The 9246-nt window shown below is 40.6% G+C and overlaps 1 protein-coding gene and 1 pseudogene across 1 annotated transcript in view; one reads left to right on the top strand and one right to left on the bottom strand.

The window, feature by feature from the left end:
- RFX4 (regulatory factor X, 4 (influences HLA class II expression)) overlaps positions 1 to 9246 on the bottom strand; it is a 292151-nt gene that overhangs the window by 215797 nt on the left and 67108 nt on the right. The window lies entirely within an intron of this gene.
- On the top strand, positions 263 to 1308 carry LOC102846593 (annotated as a pseudogene).

The raw sequence follows: 9246 nt of genomic DNA on the forward strand, positions 1-9246 counted from the left end.
GTCTAATCTCTAAGATCCGTAGAAAACAATAATGACTGAATTGCTAAATGATAAACAACCCAATCACAAATTGGGCCAAGGACATGAACAGAATCTTCACAGAAGTAGACATTCAAGCAGCTAACAAACATGAAAAGGTTTTCACAGCTACAGTTGTGTTGTCATGTGACATCAAATCCTCTATTACCCATAGATACCTTATGCAATAAGCTCAAAACCCTGCCCTACCTTTCACTATCATCACAGCTGCTGACATCTTTGGGGTACTGGTAGAGCTGTGTCTTGAATTCCCCGAGTTAGAGGTGGTGGGACTCATCGCTCTGGCCAAGGTGCTTTTGGAAATATGTGTCGTGGAGGCCACATGTTTGCACCAACCAAAACCTAGTGGCATTGGCACCTTAGAGTGAACACAACTCAGAAGTGCTATGCCATCTGCTCTGCTCTGGCTGCCTCGGCCTTGCCAGCGCTGGTCATGTCAAAAGGTCATCGTATTGAGGAAGTTCTTGAGCTTCCTTTGGTGGTTGAAGATAAAGTTGAGGGCTACAAGAAGACCAAGGAGGCTGTCCTGTTTCTTAAGAAACTTAAGGCCTGGAATGATATAAAAAAGGTCTATGCCTCCCAGCGAATGAGAGCTGGCAAAGGTAAAATGAGAAATCAACGTCACATCCAGTGTAGGGGACCATGTGTTATCTATAACGAAGATAATGGTATCATCAAGGCCTTCAGAAATATCCCTGGAATTACTCTGCTTAATGTAAGCAAACTGAACATTTTGAAACTTGCTCCTGGTGGGCATGTGGGCTGATTCTGCGTTTGGACTGAAAGTGCTTTACCAAAGTTAGATGAGCTGTATGGCACTTGGGGAAAGCTGCTTTCCTCAAGAGCAACTACAAACTTCCCATGCACAAAATGATGAATACAGACCTCAGCAGAATCTTGAAAAGCCCAGAGATTCAGCGGGCCCTCCGAACACCACGCAAGAAGATTCATCACAGAGTCTTGAAGAAGAACCCACTGAAAAATCTGAGAATCCTGTTGAAGCTTAATCCATATGCAAAGATCATGCACCAAAACACCATTCTTCGCCAGGCCAGGAATCAAACTCCGGGCGGCTAAGGAGCTAACACACTGGAGGGCAGATCTGTTAAGAAGGGGACTTCTCCAGGCGAGAAGCCTGTGGTGGGGAAGAAAGGAGCAAAGAAATCTGCTGTTGATGTGAAGAAGCAGCCTAAGAAGGCTGCAGTGGGAAAGAAGCCTACAACCATCAAAAAGAAACCTGCCACAGAGGGAAAGAAGCCTGCAGCATAAATTCAAATCCTCCACTGGGTTAGCTTATTTTAAATAAATACCTAATCAAAAGGCAGTAAAAAAAAAAAGAAGAATAAAGAAAAGGTCTGGAGACAAGAGACATTCTTGATGCATTCTTTTCCAATTTTGAACCATGCAGTGTTTTCTTGCTGTGTTCTGAGGATTGCTTCCTGATCCGAGTACAGGTTTCACATAAGCACAATCAAGTGCTCAGGGATTCCCATTCTTCTCAAGATTAGCCACAATTTGTTATGATCCACATCGTCAAATGACTTTCTATAGTCAATGAAATACAGATAGATATTCCTGTGGTACTCTGCTTTCAGACAAGATCCATCTGACATTTGCAATTATGTCTCTATTGTCACCACCTCTTCTCAACTCAGTTTACATTTCTGGTAGTTCTCTATTGATGTGCTATTCCAGTAGTTTTTGGATAATCTTCAAAAGAATTTTGCTTGCATGGTATTGTTCGATAATCTCCACACTCTGTTGGATCACATTTTTTTGGAATGGGAATAAATATGGATCTCTTCCACTCAGTTGGCCTGGTAGTTGTCCTCTAGATTTCTTGACACAATCTGGTGAACACGTCCAAGAAAGCATATATTGTTGAAATATGTCATTTGATATTCCATTAATTCCTGGGGGCATGTTTCTTGCCAATTCCTTCAAAGCAGCCTGAATGTCCTCCTTCATCACCATTGCCTCTTGATCATGTGCTGTTTTATTAATTTCTTCTATGTCTGCCAATTCTTTTAGGTACAATGACTCTGTGTTTTGTTGTTAGGTACCACCAATTCAACTATGATTCATATCGACCCTATAAACAACAGATCTGAATCTTACCTCATCTTTTGCTATCTTCACCATCTCTGATTTGCTTAGAGTCATTCTAACAGTGACTGTGTCAACCCATCTTGTTCGAGGTTTTCCTGTCTTTCTCTAGTCCTTCACCTTCCCCAACATAATGTCCTTTTCCGAGGACTGGTCTTCCTATTCCTAACGTGTTGAGAGGAAGTCTTACCATCCTTGACTCTAAGGAGCACTTTGGTTGCACTTCCTCTAAAACAGATCATTTATTCTTTTGGTAGTACTCTTTTCCCATCACCACAACTCAGTCATTGATTCTTCTTCTATCATCCTTATTAATTGTCCTATCCTCAGATTATATGGGAAGTAATTGAAAAGATGATGGCTTGAATTAGGCACACCTTAGTCTTTAACCAGATAGTGGGCCACCAGATCTGTCTTGATTGACTGACTCATGGCTGTTGAATCAGAACTGACTCATAGCTGACCCTCTATGAGGTTTTCAGAGGCTGTAAATCACAGGGCAGGAGATTCATCTTTCTCTCTCATGGACGTCTCCCCACAGAGACAGAAATCAATACTACAATGAGATATCATCTTACCTCAGATAAAGTGGCATTATTACACACACACACACACATCAGCCAGATAATGACAAATGTGAAGAAAGATAAGGAGAGATTGAAATCCATATCCATTGCTGGTGGGAGTGTAAAATGGTATTATCAGTATGGAAAATGGTTAGGCATTCTCTTAAAAAATGAATGAATGAATAAATAGAAAAACCCCAGCAAACCCCAAACACACACAGAATTATCCTTTGATCCAGCAACCCTACTACTAGTTATATATCTTAGTGAAAACCCAACCCAAACTTTCATCCTTTCTCCAAGTTCATAGGATTTCTGGAGGCAAGCTATTTCAGAAGTGGATGCCACTCCTGTTTCCAAGCTTGTTTTAGTCGGGGAGCTCCGCCAAACACTGTCGGCCATGGGTGACCAATATCTCATTTAGCACATTAGGGTCACAGTGTTCAGCTTCACAGCCACCATGAGTTATCACAGTACAGCAAATCGACAGACCAGTGCTATACCATCTAGAAGAATGTTGGACTAAAAACAACTAAAAACAGGCCTGAGGGATGCAGATTAAAATCACCCACCCTTCGCTTGGTAGTGTCACTTTGTGTCCATTAGCCCAAATGAGCTCTCTCTATGCTGTTGTTGTTAAATGCCATCGAGTCGTAGGTGACTCATAGTGACCCTATGAACTTTTTTTAATACCTGGAGGTATTACTATTACTATTATTATTATTATTATATACTGTTAAGTCAGCTGTGGCCATAGCAACCCTGGGTACAACAGACCAACACCCTGCTCAATCCTGCACCGTCCTCATAATCTCGCATATGTCCCTGGCTGCAGTCACTGTTACACGCCACCTCACTGAGGGTCTTCCTCTCCTTTGCTGACTCTACTTTTCCAAGCATGACATCCTTTTCCAAAGACAGGCTTCACTTGACAATATGCCTAAAGTATGTCATACTGTTGTTGTGTTGCTGTTATGTGTCATCAAGTCAGAACCTGCTCATAGCTGACCCTTTCAGAAGCTGCAAATCACATTGGAGGAGACTGTCCATCTCTCTCCCCTGGAGCAGCTGGTGGATTTGAGCTGTGGGGCTTTGAGTTGTCAGTGACACTCCTTACCACCAAGGCACCAGAGCTCCCCCACAGTATGTCCAAGTGACCTCAAAATAATGGTACGGGCAGATAAATGCGCACCAATGTTGGTGCTGTTTTACACAAATAGTAAATAGATGTGTGGATAAGCAAATTGTGGTGTATCCATGCATGCTACGGAAGACTGTGTAACTACAAACAATAACGGTTATTCTGCAGAACATACTAAAAAGGAATGGACTTGGAGGGCATAGTGCTCAAATATGCCAAGCACACAAGGACAAATAGTTTATGATCCGTCTTTTACAAGGAAATAAGATTAGGTATAGAGACCGAGACCAAAGCTCATTGGTGGTTACCAAGGTGAGGAACAGGGGAAGGATAAGTATACTTTGAGTCATAAAAACTAAAACCAAACCCACTGTCCTCGTTTCTGAGACTGTAACTCTTAGCTGGAGCTGACAATCTATGTATCCCTAGTGTGGTAGTGAGTTCAACCTGACGACCTCTTCTTAGCAGCCTACTATCCAGCCTACCACATGTTATCAGGACTCCTTTAGATCTCAGAGGTTTTGGGTTTTTAAAATTTACTTATTTTGCTAACCCCTTAGTAACATGTGGATGCAGGGCTCACAGCTCAATCAAAAGATAAAATGAGTGTTCAATGGACATGAAGATGAGTTTAGGCATCTTGATATATTAGCCGGTACAGGTGTGTACACAGGTGAGTGCAGACAGACATTCCTGTGTTGCTGTGGTTAGATAACTGCTCAGATGCTCCAATTCAAAGTGGCCCAACATACAACAGAATAAGGCAATGTCCAGTCTTGTGTCATTCTCTGTGAGGGGCTCCTCCTACTAACATATCCAAAATACATGAGATGACATCTCCGCATCCTTGCTTTGTGGTTGTTAGGTGCCGTTAAGTTGAGTCCTGCTTTTAGTGACGCTATGAACAACAGATCTGACTTTGACCTATCCTGTGCCATCATCACACTTCCAGACACACAAGACCCCACTGAAGCAGTTACCATGCCATTCTACCTGTGAGGGTCTTCCTCTCCTTCGCCAGCCCTCTACTCTTTCAAGCATCATGTTCCTTTCCAAGGAATAACCCCTTCCTAGAAGAGCCTCATCATTCCTGCCTCCAGAGAACACTCAGGCTGCATCCTCTCCAAGACGTATCTGTTTGTTCTTTTGGATGTCCATGGGATGTTCAGTGCTCTTCTCCAACACCACAGCTCAAAAACATCAATTCTTCTATCATTCTTATTCATTTCCAATGCTTAGATGCACAGCAATGATCTGAAAGACTATGGCCCAAATCAGATGCACCTTAGTCCTCAAAATGATATCATTACTCCTCAATAATGTAGTGAGGACCCTAACTGCAGATTTTCCCAGTGCAATATGTCTCCTTATTTCCTGGCTGCTGGAATAATCAAGAGCATTAATTGTGGATCCAAATAAGATGAAGTTGTTGACATTTTCAACCTATCCTCCAGCCATCACTATGTGTAAAGAGTATTTTAGTTATATTTCTTTCAAAACAGTTTGCTATTTTGGCAGTTCATGACACATTCAACTTTCTTCACCAATATCACAATTCAGAGGTATCAGTTCTTCAATCTTCCTCAATTTTTGCCCAATTTTCACATGCATATAAAGTGTCTGAAGATACCAGGGTTTGAGGAGGAGCACCTTAGTCTTCAGAGTGATGCCCTTGCTTATCAGCATTTTATGAGGTCCTTGGCAGTGTCAGGTTTTCCCACTGCAATACTCATCTGATTCCCTAACTGACTTTTCTCCAAGAATCGACTGTGGAGCCAAGTAAAATTAAATACTTGACAGCATCCATCTTCTTTATTCATTGTGACGTTGTTTATTATTCTGGTTATACTAATTTCTGTTTTCTTCATGGGGAGGTGTAGTCTATACTGATGGTTATAGTCCTTAAGCATCATCAATAAATACTTTAAATTGTCATTTTCAGTTGTTGTTGTTGTTAGGTACCATCCAGTCAAGTATGACTCAGAGTGACCTTATGAACAACAGACCTGAACCCTGACCTTTGCTATCCTCACAATCTCTGACACACTTGAGTCCATTGCTCCAGCCACTGTGTCAACTCCCCCACCTTCATAAGCATGATGTCTCTCTCCAGGAATAGCTTCTTTTAGCAAAATGCCTAAAGTATGTGAAATGAAACTTTATCATCTTTGCCTCTAAGGAGCACTCTGGCTGCACATTCTTCAAGACATAGAATTTAGTTCTTTTGGACAGTCCATGGGATATTCAGTACTCTTCTCCAACCACACAGTGCAAAGGCACCAATTCTTCTGTCATGGCCTAGTCTCAGCAGCGTAGCAAGTGATTAAAATTATTATTAACTGAATTAGGCACACCTTAGTCCTCAGAGTAACACCATTGCTCCCCAATAATATGGAGAGGTCCCTGATGCAGACTTTCCTAGTGTAATACTCTCCTGATCTGACTGCTGGTACTAAGTGTGTTATTATTAGTCAGTTGGCTAAGGTCCACGCAGTCAAATGTCTGTGCATAGTAAATAGAACATGAATAGGCAATTTTCTTTTCGTATCTGCTTTCAGCCAGGATCCACCTAATATCATCAATGATATCCTTGGTGTCACAGTCTAGTCTAAATCCAGCTTAATCTTCTGGCACTTCTATATCTATGTCTTATTCTAGTAATTTTTAAATGATCTTCAGTAGTATTTTGCTTGCATGTGATATTAATGATATCCTCATTTTCAGAAAGCCTCTGTATATGATAGGTTGATGCTGATGTTGTTAGATGCCATCAAGAAGTAACGACTCTATATGAACAACAGATATGAACCCTGTCCGATCCTGTGCCATTCTCACACTTCCTGGCACACTAGAGTCCATTATGGTGTAACTGCATCAACCCACCTGGTTAAGACTCTTCTCCTTCTCAGACCCTCCACCTTTCCCAGCATGATGCCTCTCCAAGGAATAGCTTCTCCTAGCAACATGCTTGAAGTACGTAAGGCGAAGCTTTATCTTCTTTGCCTCAAAGGAGCATGCTGGCTCCATATTTGTTAGAGATACAAATAGGCATGCTCCATAGATATGATCTCACTAAAGATTAGTTACACGGTTTTGAAAGCTTACGACCATAGTCTCATGGAATAATTCAATCAACTGATATCACATAATTCACAAAACTCAGGATCTCCATCCTATTGAAATAAGTAGTATCTGGTGTCTTAAAACCTTGTGAATATCCATCTGGGGCATATCCAAGCATCTCTACTTCCCAGAAGCAAAGCAGTAAGTTTTGTGTTACATGCCATGGAATTGACCATGACTCATGCAACCCTATGAACAACAGATTGAAATCTAGATCTGTCCTGCACCACTATCACTATCTCTGCCATGCTCAAGCCCATTGTCACAGCAAAAAGGTAACTAAAAGCTCAGAGAAGAAACAAGTCTACATGACCCACAACTATATTCACCCTGAAACAGGGCTGGCATTGGGGTTGGGTAAGACTGAGAAAGACAGGATAAAGAATGTATACTGCATTGAAAGAGATGAGGGAGAAAACGGTTTAAAAGGGATATGTGATTTGGTATTATTATCATAACAGGAGTCCAGAGCAAAGGCTGCAGAGTGGAATGGACCTGGGGGGAGAGATTGTAAAACAATGGAAGAATTTTTCTTTTACTTTTCAAAGAGAAGAGTGTACTGGGGCAGGGGGTGGGCAGGGAGAAATGTGCAACGATAAATGAATGGAAATCCAAAGTCTCTGTAAACTTTCATTAAAATTAATAATTTTTTTTTAAAAAGAAACCATGGTTCCTGTTTGTCCCACTAATTGTTCTGACCTGGGTCACACATATTGTTAGATGCCGTGGGATCAACTATGACTCACAGGGAACAACAGATTTGAACCTTATCCTATCCTGCCCTGTCCTCGTGACTCTGCTGTGCTCAAAGCCATTGTTACAGCCATTGTGTGTCCATAACGGATCAAAGGGGAGAAATACGTGAAATAAAATTCAAATTCTTGTTCAAAAAACAGCAACAGACAAACTGAAACAGAGGAGAATGGAGGGCTCCCTTGGACTATTGTCTCGAAACGTTCTTTAAACCTAGAGCCAAAGCTATCACCTGAGAGACCTTTAAGTAAAAAGTACACAAAATGAAGGACATAATCTGAAAGATCTGCAGCCTAGTTAAAAACCATCTACATAAAAACCAAAGGCAAAGATGAAAAGGTAAAGGGGCAGAGAAACTGGAGTACTGGAAATGGAATAGAGCACAATTAAAATGAATGTTCACTGTTTAATAGGACATATGCATGGGTATTATTGTTATGATAGGAATCCAGAATGAAGGCTGCACAGTAGAATGGACTTGTGGGGAGGGACTGTAAAACAATGAAAGAGTTTTTCTTTTACTTTTCAAGAAGAGTAAATTGAGGGGGAGGGGTGGACAGGGAGAAAAGTGCAACAATGAATAACTGGAAACAATAAGTTTCTGTAAACTTTCATTAAAATTAATAAAAAAACCAAAAATGAATGTTCACATATACAGTAAATATAACTAATGCCACTGGATTTGTGTGGAGATTATCAAAAGGAACCTAATTTGTCATGTAAACTTTTCACCAAATATCCAATAAATCTTTTTTTAAGAGAAAAATCTTATGAAGCACAATTCTATTCTAATGCATATAGAGCTAACATACATCAGAACTGAATCAATGGCAGCTAGCTTTATTTTTCTTTCTCACTGTTATAAGGAAACAAAACCAAATAAATGGATGGAGAAAAGGAACTTAATATTTTTTTACATAATAAGAGAGATGGAAATGAAAATAATTAAATATCCCTTTACACCAGATCAGGTAAAGTAAAAACTACTGGGCATGTGGCCAGGAGGCACCAGTCCTTGGAGAAGGACATCATGCTTGGAAGGGTGGAGGGACAGCGCAGGAGAGGAAGATCCCAGAGGAGATCCCAGTGACTGGGATAATGGGCATAGGGTGTGTCAGAGTCAGTGAAATGGGCACAGGATAGAGCAGGGTCCAGAGCCGTTGTACATAGGATCACCAAAACTCGTGGCAGGCTAAATGGCACATAACTACAACAACAATTCCATGTACTTTCAACAGGAGTAAATTAGTAAAGAATTTTACTGGACCATTGCTTCACAGTATATTAGAACATATTTTCCCCATTTGGTTAATATGTTAGACTTTATCCTACGTAACTGTCAAAACTTCACACATCTTAACCTGAAAATAAATTTGAAAATAACTCAAAGAAAATATCTAAACTAAAACATACACACGAGCAATTTTTTTTTTGCTAGAAAATTAGACACTTTATTTGTTTTGTTTCGTTTCCTAGTGCATATAAAACTTATGCTTGCACTGCACTCTCTTTTTTTTT

The sequence above is a fragment of the Elephantulus edwardii genome, unplaced genomic scaffold (genome assembly GCF_000299155.1).
Source record: "Elephantulus edwardii isolate Elephantulus edwardi_28Jun2011 unplaced genomic scaffold, EleEdw1.0 scaffold00211, whole genome shotgun sequence".
Classification (NCBI taxonomy): domain Eukaryota; kingdom Metazoa; phylum Chordata; class Mammalia; order Macroscelidea; family Macroscelididae; genus Elephantulus; species Elephantulus edwardii.